At 35.9% G+C, this 23,108-nt stretch overlaps 1 long non-coding RNA gene across 1 annotated transcript; it reads left to right on the forward strand.

Annotated features, from left to right (window-relative positions):
- Positions 1-2,597: 2,597 nt before the first annotated feature.
- Positions 2,598-22,183, forward strand: LOC121726491. Its single transcript, XR_006035543.1, has 3 exons — positions 2,598-2,826; positions 14,897-14,901; positions 22,173-22,183. It is a non-coding gene; the product is annotated as an uncharacterized LOC121726491 (long non-coding RNA).
- The last annotated feature ends 925 nt before the right edge of the window (positions 22,184-23,108 follow it).

A 23,108-nucleotide genomic window follows, 5' to 3' on the forward strand; every position in this document is an offset into this window, starting at 1 on the left:
TAACTAATTAATCGACTTCTAATAACAGACGCGGTGCTTTGCCTATTAGTTATTGTTGTAATGTAATGTAGGTTGAAAGTTGTCTTTCTCAGCTCTATGACTGCAGTGAAAAGAGACAAATACTATGTAGGACTAAAAAGCACCATATAATATACTAGCTCAATTACTGTCACTGTACGTATAAATTCGTACAATGATCGCTCGTCTCTTTTTTGTCGTTTGCATTTCAACAAATACGCTCTAGAAGAGCGTTAGCAATATTGTCGGTCTTCAGTAAAAGAGACATGTATGACGTAGAGATGGGCTAATACGATAGCGTCAATGTACGGATTTCTTTGTATTCTGTGACCTGGGCTTGTACCATGAAACTGTTTTGAGACCTACTTTGAGACTCAAATAATCGGACGAGAATGCCGCCTCCCACTCTAACAAACGTTAAATGACGTTGTTAGAGCAGGACGCGACATTCTTGTCCGATTGTTTGAGTCTCAAAACAGTTTCGTTGTAGGCCTACTGACTTTATTTGATCATAACTAAACATTTGTCGGTCCCCGCTCGTAGGTAATGTAGTGAAGCTACTTAGTGTCGTGCTACTGTGATTGGCAGGGAGTGAGAAATTGTTTTAGACTGTTCTTTGATCGGACGCCCCCTAGACTATGTTCTGCGTGTGGCCGTGCGTATAAATTATTTATATTTTAGTGATTTGTGTTTCTTACCCGATAGATACACCGCTTTATGTATCACAACTTTTAATTTTCCCGCGCAGCTATTTACTACTTGTGTAATGCAGTGCAATCGTTTATTACCACAGAATCCACAAAGTGTAAATTAGAAATGGTTACAAAACATACAATATCGCCAAGAACCAAGTTCCGATCCCTCACAGTCCGTCGCCTAGCAACCGTCACCTGACTGTGTTGCCTACTCGCTACATCATAGCCCCACGTTGGGCGCCAGTGTAATGCAGTGCAATCGTTTATTACCACAGAATCCACAAAGTGTAAATTAGAAATGGTTACAAAACATACAATATCGCCAAGAACCAAGTTCCTATCCCTCACAGTCCGTCACCTAGCAACCGTCACCCGACTGTGTTGCCTGCTCTCGCTACACTTGTCTTTTTTTATCCTTGGCGCGTACTATGCAAGACCTGTATAGTACAGGCGCCATCTATACAAAAGAATTGTATTTATAAGGCACCACGTTAACTATTTCACAGGAAAAATCTTTAAGCCAAAAAAGTTACTTGTAATATTTAAAATGTTAAAATGGTCCCATACAATACCAAAGTGGATCCGGAAATGGAATTTTTGGCCAAGCTTTTTGCCTCGACATGCTATGTCTATAACGTCTATGATAGGCGCTGATTAAAAATCGAGTGTTCAACCATTAAATTTTCAAACGCTGAGTAGTAAAAGGCCAAGAAAAAGCGACATCTATCTTTGGACATTGGTTCAATTGTAAGTTGTTCAGTAAGTGGCAAAAGGGATTTTTATGTTGCTCTTCAAATATTCAAGTAGTAAATAGCTGAGTCTCATTTCAAAGTGCTTGTCTCGAAAAATAAGTCCCAATTTAGTTGCAGCCATAAATGCATAATAACTAAAAGGTTAATAATAGAAAAGTAGAATAAAATATTATGTAAAATTATACATGCACATAAAATTTTGTTTTTTACCTTGTAAATTGAAAGAGACGCATATTACCTTAAACTTGCGTTTCGAGATAGGCACTGTTTTAGATATTATGATTTAAGTAGACTAACACATTGAATAAAATAAATAATAGAATATTTAAATAGAACCAAAAAAACATATTTTTGTAAAAATGTTTATGTTCCTATGTGATTCTTGTTATTCTGTCACGGCCGAAGCGCGGCGTACAAATAAAATTTCAATTGGTATTTTATAATTTATTTAAGGGAACGTAATGAACTAATGATAAGTACATAAAATTGCACTAATTTAAACGGTTATAACCAGTCTGCACTCATAAATCTTTTAATTCTTCATGTTTGTATACATCAAGAAATTGGTTCAAAAAAGCATGTTGTTAAGAAACGGTTTTATTTATTATAGCTGATGCAAAATAATAATGTTTTTTTTAAATTGACGCTAGAATATACAGTACAATATAAAAGACATGATCACTATTTTTTTTTCTTATCGGTAATTGAAAGACACTTAAAAAATAGAAACATCGTTGAAAGAATGAGCTGATAGCTTAAAAATTCACCAAGATATGACAATTCAAATATCTCATAAAAAAGACCTGCCCGAAACGCTCCATACAAAGTGCTACGAAAGTATGACGTCAGTCTTTCGTAGTTTGTACGCATCGGGAGACAACTTTGTTCGACAGGTATATTAAATATTGCGTTTATGAAAGTGGTTTCATAACAAAAGTTGCTTTTAATTGTATAAGTTATCGAATTGCATACAATAATTAAGAAATTTAATTGAAAAAAAAAATCGACTTGAATATCCAACTTTAAAGGCGCATAACAAAAAAAATACAAATGCTATCAAGCTGAAATTTTGGGAACACTTATTTTTTACCGTGATTTCTTTATTTTATTAACAAAATTCGCTAATCTTTGACCTTGTCATCATCCCTATTGTCATTATTTTTGCCTAAATTCTAAACCTCACAAAGTATTCTAAGTTGTATCTCAACATTCTCAACTTGAGAATATTTTTTCTTATACCATTTTGATGTATAACAACATGAAACGACAATTATCTGCCAAAATATTTACCAAATGATATAATGCTGTCTCAATAGTCTCCGAGGGTAGTTGTTCAAATTCACTCTGCGAAATGTACTGCTGTTTTTATTTTTTTAAGTCGCCAACACAACAATTTAGAAGCAGATCATGAAGTCGGACCTATAAGTGTGATAATGTCAGAAAATCCTTTAATTTGTATAAGAATGGTTTTCAGAAGCCTTTAAAATCGTAGAAAAGACAAAATATTTTTTTTAAAGTAAAATGTTGTCAGAAAACAGTGTAAATGTTTACCCTTGCATTTTTCATATTAAAAACAATTTAGCTTATGACGAGATGTAATCTGAAATTAAAAAAAAAATAGCAAGAGGCAATAACGCTTCTTATTCTTCCGTCTCTGTCTAGCATGTCATGTAGCTTGTTATATTGTTGTGTCGTCGATTTGTAACGTTCTACTGTTTCTTAGTAATAATATCGGATACGCTTAATTTTCCATAAGCAGTACCTGTACTTTTGTTTTGTAACAATATACAAATAGATATAAACAAGAGTTCGTATGTAAGTATGTATTTTACTTGCTAGTTATTTATTGTTTATATTTTTGTAGATCAAATTGAACTGACTGCGTCTAGGGAGATTAAATTTCGATGTTTTTACTGCGAGTCTACATGATCGGTCGAATCAAATCGATTCGTATTGTAATGGAACGATAGTAAATTGACTATTGTATGAAATAGTTTCGTTGAATAGCTGCCAGGGGCGCTGTTAACTGCATCTTTAGACTTAAAAAATTTGCTTACAGCTCTCCAAGGCTCTTTTGGTGAGGTTAATACAGAAACTAACGCAGCCATCTTGTAAAATAGTCCTTGAGAGATTTGCTTAATTGTTTGTTAATTGTTTAATTTAATGAGGGTGTTGGAAATTCTATTTGCCACCAGGTGCCGCTATGTAGCCTTACGCTCTATCGTGTCAAACTGCTGTCATATATCACGATATAGCTGTCATGTGTCACTATAAGAATATGTTTATTTGACAAGATAGAACTTAAGGCTACATAGCGCCACTTGGCGGCAAATATAATTTCAAACACCCTCATTGTATCTGTTTCACTTCGACCTGCTTTTCGAATTCCACTAAAGTATAATTTTGCATGTTAATAATTAATGCATATTTTGTCATTTTAAGCGACAGCAGTGTTGTATCCAAGTTGTGTGTATCACCAGAAAAAGTGGGCCGACGTTGTTTGGTTCGTATATGTCAAGTCAATGTTAGTCGTGACTCGTGGTCTGTGGAGTGGACTTGACGTATTCCACCAAATTACGTAGAGCAGCCATCTGTCTACGATTTAATTTCTCTGATAGGACGTGCCAGACCATCTTCGTAGAACTGTATTACACAATAGGTCGTGTGGACTTGCAGTATAAGCACGTTATAGTTTTAAGTGGACTTTTTGCACCTTTAGTTTTAGTCGGTGTAAGAATAAAGTAGTATAATAATGAGTTTCGCTTGTAGCTTACTAAATCTCACGTTGGTCGATTATTATGTTGACGAGTCCTTTTTAATGGTTAATTTATACTCTTATGATAATTTTATATGTCTCTTTTGCTTGCGCTGTTACAACGGTCAGGCGTTATTTTAAAATGTATGGAATCTTCGATGAGAAACGTTAAATATTATTTAGGACCCTCTTCATGTTGGATCATGATGGATAGTTGTGTCTGTCTTACATTTTTCATTCATCAATTAATTTATTTATTACATATAATAATCACCAGCCTACATTATAATATTCAGACCTTGAATGTCCTATGACAAATGAAGTTTACTCATCTTAACCGGTAGATGTCGTGAATGCATCCAGTCATGATAATTTTAAAGCAATATAATATTATAGAATATTTATAAGATAAATTTTATTGTATTTAATGGACTGTATACTTTCATATTGAAAAACTTATATATTACCGTACGTTACGTATACATAGATTTGTCCCTAAAGAATATATTATAATTTGAACATCCCCACGGTAAGATACTTAAACACAGACCTCTCTAGAAGTCAAGGGAATGATTTGAAACGTATATAAGGTGAAATGACCAGTGATTGGACAGTACTAGTCATTGGACAGAGCAAAATCAAAAATCAATCAAAATCAAAAATATTTTTATTCGGAGTAATTTTTTTACAAAAACTTTACCGAACGTCGATACTACGGTGCCTACCACCGGTTCGGGAACTAACCCGGCGAGAAGAACCGGCGTAAGAAACTCGCACGGGGCCATCTTTTACTAAAAAGATGGAAAATTACAATTTAAAACATATAACAGTACAACACGGTCACATTAATGTACATTACATCCCGGGATGTATATCTTTACATTATATTAACCTAAAAAAACACAATATTTATTAAAGTTACTTTAAAAACTATCTGTTTTTCTTTAAAATCAGGCGTTCTATTACTTTAAAAACAGGCAGTTTTTAAAGCAACCTTAATAAATATTGTGTATTTTGTGCTTTGTTCAATGACTGGTACTGTCAAATCACTAGTAATTTACCTTACCTATAATATTTTTCGCGCCAGCTATTAAGTATTAACTGTGGTTCCGCTCTTTAAATGTAATGACGTAATATGTTTAAACGTTAACTCGCAACATCCTCAAGATAATATCATGCTTCTGCGAAAGATTTGCGCCTTTTTTCTTTTGTTTATTTGCAATTAAATAAACCCATAATATGTATTAATAATGAAATGAAAGTTAATATTAAATTGTTGCGAAACATTTTTAACAATCTTTTAAATTGGATTGTGGGAAGTGCGATTTCAAGAAAGTAACATGTATGTTAAAACTTGCACCAAATTGTCTATTTTATGCAACTTATCATCCGAAATAATGCAGTCTGAATCTATGTTTCTATTTATTATCTAGAAATTTGCGTCTACTTAATAAATAACTTTTTTGGGGCTTTATAGACTAACGCCGTTCCCAATATTTGATCTATCTCTGGTTTTGCCCTACTAGAGATAGGAATAGCTCACAATTGACATAAAATATATGTCTCTAATGTCTAATCTGAGCTATTCCTATCTCTAGTAGGCAAAACCAGAGATAGATCAAATATTGGGAACGGCCGTAATTCCCTTACTAATAAAGTCTTCAAGACCGTGTTACATATACAATGTTTTGTCCTTGTCTTATACGATGTAGACAGGGACAATACACATACATAGGGTGGATCTTTTTATTAGTAAGGAGTTAAATATCCCTGTCACACGTTTTGAGAACGTAAGTCTTGTATGTGTGTCGTTGCGAAATGTTTTCCGATGGCCAGTAGAATGTTTGGGCCCGAATGGGTTAGAAAGTAACCTAATTGTAAGTGCATTATAATAAGAAAAACGCTACCTCTTGAATGCCTGATCAGTGTGTGTACTGTATGATGTGTAATGTTGGAAATTTTGAATAAACAACAAATTTGATTTTACGGTTTATATTTCTTAGTCTTGCCCACATTTACAATTCTTAAATTTTTGATTTTTTTTAATCCATTAAAATGTTTTCTCTTTAGTGTAGGTTATGACTTTAGATTCTATAATATTACGTGGGAGAGCCATGCTTCGGCACGAATGGGCCGGCTCTACCGGATAAATACCACGTTCTCACAGAAAACCGGCGTGAAACAGCGCTTGCGCTGTGTTTCGCCGAGTGAGTGAGTTTACCGGAGGCCCAATCCCCTAACCCCTACCCTATTCCATTCCCTACCCTCAACTATTCCCTTCCCTTCCCTCCCCTATTACCCTATTCCCTCTTAAAAGGCCGGCAACGCACTTGCAGCTCTTCTGATGCTGCGAGTGTCCATGGGCGACGGAAGTTGCTTTCCATCAGGTGACCCGTTTGCTCGTTTGCCCCCTTATTTCATAAAAAAAAAAAAAATAGTCCCGTTTACATTGGTATCTGGTACATTGCCTTTTTAGTCATCTCAAATGTTAGTCGCCACTCGCCGTCCACTAAATAGCTATAGTGACTAGATGACTGCGTTATAAGAAACAAGATGACGCCTGCAACTCCGCTGCGCCTATATTCGTTTATCGGGAAATGTACATTTTTCTGGGATAAAAAGTATCCTACTCCCTTTCCCGGGACTCAAGGTTTCGCTATACCAAATTTCAGCAAAATTGGTTCGGCAGTTTGGGCGTGAAAAGGTAACAAACAGACTTTCGCATTTATATACCTAATTTATATTAGGATTTAATATGTGACATGACAAGGGTGGGTTGCACCAGAGGCGTAGTTATAGTTAAGGTTAAGGTTATCGTTAAATATGGCGTCCATTATGGATTTTTACTAGGGACTTGACAGTTCATTTGACACTTTGTTATGGTTAAAGTTATAGTTCCACCCTAAGCGAATAATAATAATTCTACTTCACAACATTAATAACGTATACGCCATCAGAGCTTTTGCCCGCGGCTTCGCTCGCGTTAAGAAGTATTATTATATACAAACTTTCATGCTCTATTTTAACCCCTTGGAGGTGGAATTGATCAAAATCCTTTCTTAGCGGATGCCTACGTCATAATATCTATCTGCATGCCAAATTTCAGCCCGATCGGTCCAGTGGTTTGGGCTGTGCGTTGATAGATCACCATGTCAGTCAGTCACCTGTGAGTTTTATATTTAAAGATTGACAAATATCTCTAAATCTAGACGAGATAAAAATCAAGCGCCCAGAGCGGCGCGACGCATCCTATCTAATATTATAGACGTAATAAATGCGAAAGTCTGTCTGAACCGATTTTGCTGAAATTTAGTATGGAGATACTTTGAGTCCAGGGAAATGATATAGGACACTTTTTCCCGCAGAAATTAGATTTTATATAAGACGAGCTTTTGCCCGCGGCTTCGCTCGCGTTAAGAAGTATTATTATATACAAATTTTCATCCCCTATTTTAACCCCTTGGAGGTGGAATTGATCAAAATCCTTTTTTAGCGGATGTCTACGTCATATAAAATAAAAATAAAATAAAATAAAATCATTTTTTTCAGGCTTCTGCGACCTATAACATTACAATTTAAATTTTTGAAAATTTCGTTACATTATCATTATAGCTAAGTCATTACATTAAAATTACAATTCATTTAATTCATGAAGCCCTAAGCGGCCGCATCCGGCCGCGATAACAATAGATAAGCTATTGTGTCTCGTTATTCCACGATGGATGGGTTGGTAGGGAATATATGATTTCGCAATAAAAATTAAATAAAAATTTTAAAGTTAAAATTATGTATACTTACTTAAATAAATACATATCATCTACCTTCATGCCAAATTTCAGCCCGATCAGTCCAGTGGTTTGGGCTGTGCGTTGATAGATCACCATGTCAGTCAGTCACCTTTGAGTTTTATATATATGTATAGATAGATGTTATATAAAGAAAAAAATTGTACATATTTTTTATATAATTTCTTTAACCATAAACATTGTCTATTTAAAAAGTAATTTTCGAGGGTCTTCGGCAAATCGATTTATTACGTCTTCTGTGAAAGAATCGCTCATATCAGCTTTTAAAAGTTTTCTATGAAAGTAATATAAGTATCTTTTTTCTATGAAAGTACTAGATTTTTGATAAAAATACTACATAAGATACTTAGTAGGGACGTCAACATGATCCAGGGGGGGAGGGGTAGCCCCCCTCTAGTACTATCCTATAGTCTATACTCTATACTTACTATACATTTACGTTAAACGCCGTCGTCGTCAAGTCACAAGGAAGGAAAAATTTGAGCTCGCGACATCGCCTAACAGGTTCTAGGTTAGTTAAAACTAAATAACTTTTATCTTATACTTAGCTGATTTATCAAAGATTTTAGTATGAAAATTCCTCGTACAAGGTGAATAGTATTATGCTTAACTTTTCCTCTTTCCCGTCACTGCATTCCTTGGCGATCTTCCATTTACCTATATAAAATGTTCTTTATACCATCGAAAGTTAATTTCTTGAGGCATGCAATAAAACTGTCCGCAAATAATTTCATCCTATTTCTTGACTGTTGTATGTAAGGGATGGATCCGATATAATAATCGACTAACATTCATGTAACAAAAATAACTTTATTATTTAAGTTTTAAAATAAACATTGAACTGAATAATCATCATGCTAGGTATTTTATTTAATGTAGGTTACAATAAAACGCATGTGTGTGGAAATATTATATTTGTAGATACATTTGTTTCATCGATCCAGTCCGGAACAGTCAGTGGTCCAAATTCTGCTATTTTAATCTAATATTAATGCAGTTTTGATGCAGTCTCGGTATAATAATGCTAACAAAAAAATCCACAGCCGAACATATAACCTCCGCCTTTTTGGAAGTCGGTTAAAACTGGCATACTTACATAATGTATTGACTCTTGACGCTTTTTGACTCGTCTATACTCTAAAAATCTGTCCTGATGCCTGCCATACACGCTACCGTCTACCGGAGAGATACAGGTAGACCGGAATGTGTGTGGGAATAGACCTGTGCAGTTTTTTTGAACCTGTGCTGCAGGCGACCGGTGCAAAATCTATTCCCACACACATTCCGGTCTACCTGCGCAGGCATACCTGCACAGGTGGACCTCTCCGATAGACCGTAGCGTGTATGGCTTACATTAGACCTTTTTTTTGACGGATATCAGAATTCTATTTTGTTCTTTTATATAATCTGAACTGTATCGAAGCTGTATTGATATTGGATTAAAAAGCAGAAATGGGTAGTTTTAAATCCTATACGATTCGTTTGTAAGAACTCTTGAATAATTTAAAATTGCCTAACTATATTTTTGTAATAAGAAGCATTTTTAGTTGTAGTTATTGTACAGTACATGGATTCATGTGGGTGTCATTTTCTTATTACCTTGTAATTTATGTGTAGTGAAATAAACATTTTACTAAAATAACCTCTTTTATTTACTTACATTCAATAGGACATAGGGTAAATGACTAGTAGATTGGACAGTACCAGTCATAGGACAAAGCACAAAAACATAATATTTATTAATGTTGCTTTAAAAAAGTAAAAGAACGCCTGATTTTAAAGAAAAACAGGTAGTTTTTAAAACAACCTTAATAAACAGTGTGTAACAAAAATAAGTGATAATACTTTAGGGTGTGTACGTGTTCCTTGTAGAGAGTTCACTGTCAAAGTGGCAGCTCTGAAAGACGATTTTTTTTTTCACTTGTACGAGCAAGGGCCCGGGCGTCACGACTCACGAGTTTCCCCATACAAAAGTGAAAAAAATTTTGGTCTTTCAGCGCTGCTACTTTCACAGTGAACTCTCTACAAGGAACACATACACGCCCTAAAGTATTATCACTTATTTCTGTTACACTCTGTATAGTGTTTTTGTGCTCTGTCCAATGACTAGTACTGTCCAATCACTAGTCATGTTCACCCTATTACTGCAATGTTTACACGCTACAGAACAAAATTCTTGTTCGACGTTTTTCTATCAATATCGACCTGATAATTAAGACGTGTGCAACATGTCGGATTTTGGTCGGATTATTTTTTGTTTGTGCTAGTAGCGGGCTCTGCCCCGATATTTGCCTAATTTTCCCATCAAAATCAGCAGAAAAAAATAAGCGAATGATCAGTAAATGTAGCTTAAACTTTAAGCTACATTTATTTATCCAACGCATGGGCACGCGGGAAGGGTAGCGGCACGGTGTTTCTTTGATGGCGCACGCCGCCGTGCCGGCCGGCCGCATACCTACTATGCCGTCGCGTTATTTTGTATGCGTTTGACATTGCTGACGTAATCATGCCGAACTTCCGCCGCAGAACTTCGGCGTGTGTTTAGACCATAGAACTTAGTATCTAAACACACCATGCCAAAGTTCCGCGGCGGAAGTTCGGCATGATTACGTCAGCAAATAGCAATGTCAAACGCATACAATATAACGCGACGGAATTTCGGCATGGTGTGTCATCGGTAATTATTATTTAAAATATACGCCGAACCTCCGCCGCGGAACTTAGGCATGGTGTGTTTAGACCACGAAGCTAAAACAAGTTTAGACACTAACCCCCTTACTAATAAACGTTGTATAAGCTTTTAATAGTTATACAGTGTTTTGTTCCTGTCACACAAGTGATATTTTTAATTGGATTGAAGAAGACAAAACACTGTTACATAACTATTCAAAGATTATACAACGTTTTTTAGTAAGGGGGTGTATATTATATCAATGGCATTTCTACATGTGCTTGAAATGATAGGTACCTGCTATTATTATATGATCATCGTGTTGTACATCGTGAAACTAAAACAAATTGTTACGATTGTAAAGTTGTTAACCTGAAGACAACATAATCACTGCCTTCATGCTGGTAAAGCATGAAAGTCGGTAATTGGCTGCATCTATACAAACTGTTGGATTTAATTGCGATTGTATTGTTATACAATACAATCGCATCGTGTTTATAAACACGATTTCATTATTTGTCTTTTATTTAAAGGTAAAATTGTATCAAAATGATTACAATGATTACAATTCCAAATAATCGGCCAAGTGCGAGTCGGACTCGCACACGAAGGGTTCCGTACCGTTATAGAGCAAAAAAAGACCAACAATTTTGTTTTTTATATGGAAGCCCCCCTTACATTTTTATTTAAATTAAATTACACACTATAATTAAGGGCTTTGTGAAAATTTCAAGTGCCTACTTGTTGCCATTATTATTTATTACCGCTAGTATGATATCGAGCAAAAAAGGCGAAAAAAATCACGTTTGTTGTATGGGAGCCCGTTTTTAGGGTTCTGTACCCAAAGGGTCCCTATTACTAAGACTTCGATGTCTGTCTGTCTGTCCGTAAGACACAGAAGTATAGCTATAGAGTTAAAATTTTCATAGATTTTGTATTTCCGTTGCCGCTATAACAACAAATACTAAAAACAATAAAAATTAAATATTTAAGGGGCTCCCATACAACAAACGTGATTTTTTGATATTTTTTGCTCAATGTTAATGATGGCAAGTGGTAGGTAGGCACCTAAAATGTTCACAAAATACTTATTTGTATTTATACTTTAATAATTAAAAATAAATTTTAAATAAAAAAAAAATTGAGCACACCCCGAAACAGTCAATCATTCTCCCATACAAAAAACACAATTTTTGCCAATTTTTTCAGTATAATAGTACGGAATAAAACGAACGTACGGAATAAAAATTTTGGCTAAAAAACTGGTTCCGAAAAAGAAAATTTTCGCCTGAAAATGCACTCATGGTTTATGTTAAGCCAAATTGAGGAAAATTGGATTTTTAGAAAGCAAACAGAACCCGTATAAAACACTTTCGTACCAGTGCATTTACGATGGATCGGAACGATTCATCGCATCCATTGAGTAAATATTATATGCAGGTTACTCTACAGTCTACACCTTGCTCTCACATAACGCACCTGAGTGCTCTACAAGCGTTTATTTCTCGCCGAAGTGGCTGTTCGATCATCGATGTTACATAAAGGTAAACATTCACTGAAGCACGTTCATGATTTGTGGAGGAACAGAAAATTATCTAACTCGTAAATCAATAACATTGAAAGTCAGTACTTTCGAAAGTTAAGGACTGCGTAAAAATGAGAGGCACTTGCAGCAAAATATTTAATCGCAACGACTTTTTACAAGCGATTAATAAAACGACATTGCGGCTTAACGACTTACGATAAATTAATTAATCGTTAAGTGTAAAGGGGACATAATATAATCTTTTGGTAGAGTAGCGACATCGTACAGTGTACCAAATTAAAGTTCCTCTAAAATAAAACAAACAAAAATTTAACACAACCAAAATATTTATTGCGTTACAGATATTTCTCGATATGACGTGTCTCGAATACACGACACGATCAATCAAGCTTTTTTAAATATCAAAGTATTCCATACATCCCTTGTATTTATGGCATCATAATGACACCGATTTAGATTACATATATAAATATAAGGGCGGGCCCACACTCCACGTGTACAGGCACGCTTTGGCGTTCGTCCCATAGGTGCAGTGCAATCGCACGTATCAGAGCCGGTGACACCAATCACTTATAAACTAAATACATTTTCAGCATCACTATATTTTTGTTACAATGTTGCCTTATTGATCAGCACAGTTGTTTCTATCACAATAAATAAGCTTGAGACATATTATACTTCATTTATGACAGGAAAATTGAACACATCACTAATAGCCTCGTTTCTTGATACTAATCAGTTTAAAGTTAATTTTATGCAACTACTAATCAAGCATGTATGATGTAAGCAAACATTTTGTTGAAAATTCTCTTCAAAATGACTGAGAAAATCGATAAATAAATTAGACTCATACTGAAATGGAACCGCACCAAAAGCTGCGCAGCCCTAACGGTATCTACCAATCAGAGCGCAGGGAGCGGTGGCAGAATAAGCCCGGGCGCGCACTAGCTGCCAGGCCGCGGCGACCATCGAAAGTATGGTGTGGCCGCTGGTCGCGTTGCGGCCAGGTGCGCGTCGTCTATGGCGGTTTCATACTAAAGTATCTATCTCGATGGCCGCCGCGGCCGCGCGCCACGGCTTGGCCGCTAGTGCGCCCCCGGGCTAAGGGTCAATTTATAATAGCGCAGAGTTGAAGCGAAGCGAAGCGAATTTTCAAAAACTAAACACAAAATTCAACCTTTTAACTCCAGAGCGTAACGCATACATTACTTCTGCGAGGCCAATCAGCGTTGGTCATGCGCATTCAAGCGAATTCGCGCGGATGCGCGCGCCTTTCTCAGAGGTAATAAAGTGCGTTAACGCTTTGGAGTTAAGGTTGAATTTGTCATGTTGGCTTTTAATAATTCGCTTTGATGCGCTTCGACTCTGCGCTAGTATAAATTGACCCTTAGTTTTCATACAAAAAAACTTACATTACCTATCAGCTGTATATGCTCGATGTTACTAGTAATTAATCTAATTATAATATATTTATTCGTACTTTTATAATTTATAATACTTAATAATATTTACTCGTAAATTATAAAAGTAGATACAAATAAATTTTTTATCAGTCAATTTAAGTGAGGTACCTACAGCTCTTCTAGTTCTTGTTGCTTCTAGCATCTTCTATCGTCGACAGCGGTAGAACGCAGAGGCAGTGGTGTTAGTGGCTGTTGACTCTGACATAACAACCAGCTAACCACACTGCCAACGCGGCCGACCATCATTATTCTTCTTCTCTTGTTACATTCTAGAAGATCACGTAGCATTTTATGTTATGTTATTACCTAATTGTCTTATATTATTCGTACGCAAAGTATACAATTTTAACTCCTCTTTCTTAGTATAGTACTCTATTATTGTACACAAGTAAGTTGTTCTTTTCTCTTAAATTTATCTTCATGTTAATATGCAGATTCTTCTGATCTTTGCTGCCAGATATCTGAAAAGAAAGAAATATACAACTTTAATATTTAAACTTGTTACTTAGGTGCCTTATCTAATTGAACGTAAAGTTATTAAGGCCATCGAATAGAAAGTAAAATAACGACCTTGATTTATAAACCTTAGCGTAAAGTGGCTTTTGTAAAAATGAAACCTAGTAAGAGTACAGATTTAAAGCGGGACAATTTTGTTATTTTATTCGAAAATATAAAGTTCACCAAAAATCTTTCTTATGCTAAGTACTCACATACAGTTTTGCTCGATCGAGCAATCACGTCGAGCAAACCCCGCGGCTTCGGCTTTCGTCCACACTTCAGCATTGCTCGATAGTTTTACTCTAAATCGATATATTTAATTCCATCGAGCCGGCTCGATGCGAGCCATCGAGCTGTGAGTTTTGCGGTCCACACAGTAATTATTACTCGATTTGGAGGAAAACTATCGAGCAAAACCGTATGTGAGTACTTAGCATAGAGCAGGTAGAATTGCTATTGAAATTCAATGTGGTGAGTGGTGACCCCTTTGTACTGATTTGGGTTCAAAGTTCGAGTTAGCCCTATGTTAAATAATTTATGTTTAAACCTGTCTCACAAATACGAAATATGTGTTATCTGAGATGATAATATTATGATAATTATAGAACTCAGGGTCTATTCTAATTTCTAATCCAGATCTGCGCATGTGGTCGTAAGTTCCTTTAGCTTATTTAATAAAGTGCATAATAGAGGTTTAGTTACTAACAGAAGGTGAAATGTTTCAAATTATGTTGCGAGTGAACATCCAAATTCATAGAATTCTCATGAATTTCTGTTCTACTAGCATCAGCATCTCTACTAGAGTTACACGGTCAGTCATCACATCACATCACATCAGTCAGTTTGGCTAGGAATGATGGAAGAACGATTGTGTAATCGTGTGATTGACGGACTGATCATTTTTTTATTATGTACCAACGAGGAAATTGAGTCCTAGGCAGTTGACGGACCCGCGTCATGTGGTCGTCTTATGTCAATTCAATATTAGCTGTGATCGGTCGGATGGCTTTGACTTAACGCGACCAAATTACTTAGGTCCGCCATCTGCATAGGAATCAACTCCTCTTACTTTCCGATCATAATTCTGGCGTCAGTCTGAGACTAATGAACTGAACTGATGCCAGACTGATCGTCTAACTCTAGTCTATGCCTTTCATTGTTTATTAAAAACTGTAAAACGCCAAACCAGTGGCCCGTTGTAAATCTTTATTCCTTCAGCAATAAAAATTACATGCAACGAATTGAAAGTGATCTAAATCATTACGCAGCAACTTCCTCGATGCACACCCGCTAATGGGCGCACGAACAGACGCACTGGCGTTTTCTATTGCAGTCACGCGTTACTTCGTTACATCTACATTATTATGCATCCTACACTATCATATTGCAAATTGATTTCAACACATCACAATAATCAATATCCATACCTGATTATTACGAAGGCAAAAGCCAGAGATTTTTAAACTGATCCAGAGTGGTTTTCTCAGAAAACTGTAGAGATTTTTTTAATAAAGAGGTATCAATCCTTGGAGATCTTATTTATTTTTAGTCGTCAAACCATTTACACACCGAAAAAAATGATTTATAGGGAGATCGCAGACGGCACACTTTTTGTGTGATCGTGTCTGCCGCGGCGCACATACAGTTTGCATGGCCGCGCCATGCATGGCAAACCTACATTATTTAATCGGGTTACATTAATGATAATAGTTATCTGTTGGCTGGGTTTGAGAGCTTAACATAGCCCGAATAAATTATGTAGGTTTGCCTATCATGATAGTTTTACTTTAAAAGTACCTAGCAGCGCACTTGACTAGGAGGATGTAAACCACCTGATTATAGAGAATCATTCCGTTTGGTTCTGAGGCGACGAACTGAAGAGAGTAATTGAACGTGAATTGAACACTGTAGAGTAGATACCAGACATAACTATTGTGATGTCTGTGGTCTGTGGACATATTGTGATAGAAACGACAAACTCGAGTTCTGCATTTACAGTTCTACAATAATCGGCCAAGTACGAGTCGAACTCGCGCACGAAGGGTTCCGTACCATTATAGAGCCAATTGTGTTTTTATGTGGAAGCCCCCCTTAAATTTTAATTTAATTTAATTTTTAATTATTAAGTACACTTACAATTGAAGATTTTGTGAAAAAGTGCCTACCTGTTGCCATTATTGATGCCAAGCAAAAAATGCCGAAAAAATCACGTTTGTTGTATGGGAGCCCCCCTTAAATATTTAATTTTTTTTTTACTATTTGTTGTTATAGCGGAAACAAAAATACATTATCTGTGAAAATTTCGACTCTAGCTATTACCGTTCTTGAGTTACAGCCTGGAGACAGGCTGACGGACAGACATCGAAATCTTAATAATAGGGTCCCGTTTTTACGCACCTCTAAGCACCTTACAAGCTGATATCCCTAAAATAAACCAGAGGCTTTTCTGGTGAATGGCATTGTCAGCTTATAGATTCTACAAAATTACGAGAGTAAAGGAAGAAAGAGTGCTCTACTGCGCATACTCTTGGGCACTTTAAGAGGAGTCCACACCGCCGTTTTTCCATACAAAAGCTGTCCCCTGTTTCCTCCCTGGGTAATGCCGGTAGAGTTATGATTTTTTTTCCTGAATATCTTTGGCCACTATTAGCATGTCCCTATGTTTTCTTTTTTTTTCATGATTTTATTATTAAAAAAGATAAGAACGTCCAAAAACCCAAAAAAATGGCCAGATTTTCCTCTGTGTTCAAACACCCAGAAAACAAAACTGGCTAAAATATACAAAAAAAAATAAAACATAGGAACACAGCTCAAGCCTTGTTATAATTCTTAATGAAAAAAGTACTTAAATCGGTTAAAGGAATCAGCGGACAACGAATCGAAGATTTTCTGTTCTTTTATTAGAACTTTTGTCTTGTTGTCTCTATCGCGCTCTGCGGTGGGAGACTTGAGATTGGTGAGACAGCAATACATTTTCAAATACCTATTTTCAATTTCTGTCGCCCCTGGTGTATCCTCTTAAGAAATAGCCAGTGTTCGCTACACAGGAACCGGCCACCGTAATCAGTGTGTGAGGTAATTTGAATGTACTGACAGACCAACGTCATTTGGTCGGATCATGTTAATTCAATGTTAATTGTGATCTGTCGGCTGGGTTTGACGTAATGCGACCAAACTACGTTATAGGTCCGCAATCTGCCTAGGAATCAACTTCTCTGATAGTACCATCGAGAAATTGATTCATAGGCAGTAAACGGACGATAATTTGGTCGGGTTATGTCAATTCAATGTCTGGTGGCTGAGTTACGACAAAATACGACCAAATTACGTAGGTCCGCCATCTGCCTGTGAATAAAGGGGTATGAAGATTTTTATATGGAGCCTGGCCGACCTACTGTTCGCCATTGTGTTTTTCCTTTTATCCAAGATTATTTTTTGTTTGTATTGATGTTAGCTATCCATTTTTGAAAAAAAATATTCGTGAACGCGGAAAAACACAATAGCGGACAGTAGGTAGGCCAAAATCTTCATACCCTTTTCTTTGATACATGTTTATGTACCATCGAGGAAGTTGATTCCTACGCAATTGACAGACCAACGTTATTTATTCGAATATGTCAATTCAATGTTAATTGTGATCTGTCAGCTGGGTTTGACGTAACGCAACCAAACTACTTAGGTCCCCGATTTGCATAGGAATCAACTTGTCTGATAGTACAAACCATTTTTGCTGACTCTACTATATTATTAAAGCATTCGATTCAAATTAGGGTTTATTTCTAAAATGGAGTCTACAGTAATCGGGGCTATTGATTTTGTGTTTACACGAATGTAGATCACATTCTGATTTCAAATTACAGTGTGAATTAAAAAGTTAACTTTTTTTTTCCTTGTAAAATGTCCGAAAGTGTTTTGATCGTGAAGAATCAAAATCCTTTCAGACATTTTTGTTCTATATTCTTGAAAGATTGGTATATTTGTGGAACATGGTAGAAATAAAACTTACTTAAGAGTCCGGGTGCCATCGCAATTCTCACACAAACGTAATACCAAGATCATTTCCCATACGAGAATGTTAACTAATAAGCTGAATAATAACTCAAATATGGTAAATATTCTCGTATGGGAAATGATGTTGGTATTACGTTTGTATGAGAACTGCGATGGCACCCGGACTCTTAAGTATTTTCGATGGGCTTTATGAATATCAAAATTGCATTGTAAATATTTTACCATTGACTCTCGGATTCCGCAGATATAACCTAGAGGTCGATATTATTATAAGTCGATAAACATAGTCGATAAGTACTTACAATCCTCAAAATATCATAAATATAAAAAATAAAAATATATAATAACGGCTGTGCGTGCAGGCACCGGCGGGATGCGTCCTTGAAAATTCAAGATAATTTCATTGAATATTCGATTTCTACGGCCGATTTCTAACTAATTAGTATAATTTTCTACTGACTTTAATTTTAATCATCGACATTAATCTTTATAGTTCTATTTAATATCTTTGTGTTTTATAAATTTGAATTAAAGTTATTCTCATGAAAATGAATAAGCTATAGTTACAATGTTTTACGACCTCCGTGGCTCAGTTGGTGGGCTGTTGGTAGCTCAAGCCGGGGGTCGCGTGTTCGAATCCCGCCGACGAAACAAAAAGTTTTTCAATAAGTTCCTGGGTCTTGGATGTGTATTAAATATGTGTATCATATAGTAAAAATCTTAAATATATGTATAGTATAAAAGTATTAAATATATTTCCGTTGTCTGGTACCTGTAGGCTGTAACACAAGTCCTTCAGGTACTGAGCACGGGGCCAGACTGACGTGGTGTGAAGCGTCCATAGATATTAATATTATTATTAATGTTTTGTGTTTTATCTGATAATAGTAGGGGAGCCCAGGTTGCTATTCGTGTAGTCACTCTAGCGTCATGAAGACCTAGTAGAGTTTTTACAAAATAAGACCGTTTTTTTTTGAGGTCGACGACCTCTGTTGCTCAGTTGGTGGGCTGTTGGTAGCTCAAGCTGGGGGTTCGAATCCCGCCGACGAAACAAAAAGACTTCAAAGTTCCTGGGTCATGAATGTGTATTAAATATGTGTATCATATAATAAAAATCTTAAATATATGTATAGTATAAAAGTATTAAATATATTTCCGTTGTCTGGTACCCGTAACACAAGTCTTTCAGGTACTTAGCAAGGGGCCAGACTGACGTGGTGTGAAGCGTCCATAGAAATTATTATTACTAAGTTAGCTGTTGCCCGCGACTTCGTCCGCGTAAACTGCATACAAAAAAAGTAAAATATATCATCCTCCTTTTCGAAAGTCGGTTAAAAAGTAGCCTAAGTTATTCCTTACTACATCAGCTATCTGCCAAAAAAAGTCCCGTCAAAATCGCTCCAGCCATTTCGGAGATTAGCTGGAACAAACAGACAGACAGACAGACATACAGACAAAAATTGTAAAAAATGTTGTTTTGGTGTATTTAGCGCATATACATTCATATGCATGTAGTAAAAAACGGTTCTTTCAATATTACAAACAGACACTCCAATTTTATTTATATGTATATAGATTATTATTTTAGCGATGGGTTCAGAAACTGCATCCATTTTTAAGTTATAAAAAGAAAATATATTCAGAAAATTGCTTATTTAGGTAAATTATAACAAGATTTTAGACAACAAGGACTAACTTAGTGGGATTTCACCAGGCACACTCATAACTTCGTTTATTATATAAAACTTAGTTGTCATTGAACGCGTTCACGCGGTAACGTAAATCTGGTTCTGTTTCAAATGGATTTCACAAACTTCTTTTGATCGCAATTAATAAATCTAAGCTTACGTGACGTCATGCGATTATTTTACATGTTTTCATAATTTTGGAGCCTTGTCATGTTAATTTAACAACAAAATAGCAAGAAACAATAAATAAAAATATATAAACTAACCAAACACATGTGTCAAAACTGTCATCTTGACATTTCTTTTATCTACTTATATTTTTCGTTCCACCATGACACTACACTGACAGGGCTTGAACGGGTTTTATGACGTTAAACTTCGGACATTGGGCGTTCAGAAGATAAAACTCGGATTTGCTGTGAACGCGTTCAGTTTATGTTGGTGAAATGCAATTCGATGTTATAATCGCGTTTAATACATTTTGAACCGGTTCAGTGTGCATTGAACGTGTTCCATTTCTTTGGTCATAAAATATCTGCGAAGCTTAGTTAGGAAAATATAAAACTTTCTTATATTTTAAAATGTCCCTACAGGCTTACCTAACCTTTGAATCGTCAGTGCTTTATATAATATATGGAAGCTTGTTTGGGTTATGCTAAACATCCCCTATCTTAATCTGACAGATCCGATGACATGCTAGCTGCTAGCTGATAGCTATGTATTTTATTGTTGACTAGCGACCCGCCCCGGCGTCGCACGGGTATAAAATATATAGCCACTGAAAAAATGATTAAAATCGATAGCCTATGATCCTTCACGTGGTCTACTTCTTATCTGTGCCAAATAACATACTAATTGCTCCAGTAGTTCGCGAGATAAGCCCTTTCAAATAATTTCCCCCGTTTTTACCACATTCTCCTATTAGTCTTAGCGGGATAAAATATAGTCTATAACCTTCCTCAATAAATGGGCTATCTAACACTGAAAGAATTTTTCAAATTGGACCAGTAGTCCTTGAAATTAGCGCGTTCAAATTAGCCCTTTCAAATAATGTTGCCCATTTTATCCACATTTTCCTCTATTTCTTCGCTCCTATTAGTCTTAACGTGATAAGATATAGCCTATAGCCTTCCTCGATAAATGGGCTATCTAACACTGAAAGAATCATCAAAATCCGTTGCGTAGTTTTAAATATTAAAGGGAACAAAGGGACATGAGGGAAAAAAGTGACTTTATTTTATAATACGAGTATGTTTAGATATAAATGAGGTTAGAAGAAGCAACAAAAATAATTGTAGGTATGACCGACCCGAGTTTGACGACCGACAAAGAAATGAGAGTACGAAAGTTTGGGAAATGCTTCTTGGAACCATGTTTGACTCAGTTACTATTGCGTAGTATTTATTATTTGTAGTATTTAGATTAGATTTCGAAATGAAACTATAATGATACATCACCTGTCAAGCTGTAAAGACTACGTGAGCTGCCAACCCAAGACAAGCCTGGAATAAGAATATAGGCACGAACTTAGATTTTGTACCATCAATATTTAATAGCATAAACTAACAATCATATCTATCTTGATATTAATGGTATTCACTATTATTTAAATAGGCTATACAATGTTTTGTCATTGTCCGATAAGGTAGAAAAGTCACTTATAGTTAGGGAGGGGAAGAGGGGATTTTGCGACAAGCTCCAGCGTGTCAGATTAAGACATCAGATCATTAAGGCTTTTTTAATAAAATAAGGGGGCAAACGATGATGGAAAGCAACTACCGTCGTTCATGGACACTCGCAACATTAGAAGAGATGCAGGTGCGTTGCCGGCCTTTTAGCTAGCTATACTATTTATATTATGTTCTGGAGTATTTTATTTACGATCAAATCTTTGAGAGTTACCGTTCCATAGAGTTTTCTATTTCGATGTCCAAATCTAAAAATAAAAAGGTACTTGAGATACCTTTTATAGCCGAAAGGTTTGATTTAAGAAATGTATGGACATCAAACGAATAGTCGCTCCAACAAACACGTAAAGTGTTCATTTTGATCATATCCATTCAAATGTTACGGATTCATTCGTTTTGAAATTAGAATTTTCCTTTTTAAGACCTTTACGACTTATTTTCGGGATTGTGTATGGCGTATTATGTCGAACAATTTTGACGTACTTGGACTGAACAAAAATTAACTTAGCTCACGCTTTTACATTTTTTAGGACGAGGAGCATATAACTTCTTCGTTGCAGGTTCAGGTTGTAGAACCTAAGTTGTACAGTCGAAGACAGATGCGATATATGTATACATATCCTGAGAATTTTCTTGTCAGTACATAATAGATATAAGGTAAAAGTGCATTACACTTGATTTGTCTTCAACTGTACAAAGAGAGATTTTTATAACTTAACCAGGGTAAGGCCGCCAGCTGTAGTCAGCCCCACAACAGTAGTCAGCCTTTTCCAGCTAAAAACCTATAGAAATAGCGTTCTATTGCAAATTAACCAATCAAGTTACTTTTAAAAAAAGCTTGTGAGTTTATGTAACAGTTTCTTTAAGTATTTAAATAATGAGGTGGCTGACTACCGGGTATGCGTTTCTTGTACATTATCTAGTGTTCGGCCACCCCCGGCTGAGTACTGGTCATACATAATTCCATATAAAAACCAGTAGTCGGCCGCCTAACTAGATACGGTGGAACCACGGCTGAGTTCTGGTGATGTATACGGTATACCTAACCAGTATACTGGTTAGGTATACCGTATTTGCGTAAGTTACTGATGGCTGAACACTGGGGATACTCAGTGTTCAGCCATCAGTAACTTACGCTGCTTAATTTATTTATGAAGCACCTACCTACCTACCAAGTAATTTCTTAGTTTTTTGGCATTCTTTATTTGTTTCAGTTTCATAGGTCTATCGAGGCCCATCTAAGGAGAGGCTGACTACTGGTAGCTATTTGGCCGAGAACTGGGTCGTGAAGGTTGAGTACTGGGGAAATGTGCCTTATTTTGAAAAATACTTTATTTTCAATACTTATGAAGAAAAATTATCTTATATGTTAATTTCATAAGAAACTTTAATAAACGATTAAGTGAATGAGTACAAAAGGTTTTTGATTACTATTTTAAACAATTTTCTATCCACAATTAAACTTGCGCTTTCCACTAAAAGGCTGACTACTGGTGCCCGTACCCCACCTTTTCGAG

This window comes from Aricia agestis, chromosome 4, assembly GCF_905147365.1.
Source record: "Aricia agestis chromosome 4, ilAriAges1.1, whole genome shotgun sequence".
NCBI lineage: Eukaryota > Metazoa > Arthropoda > Insecta > Lepidoptera > Lycaenidae > Aricia > Aricia agestis.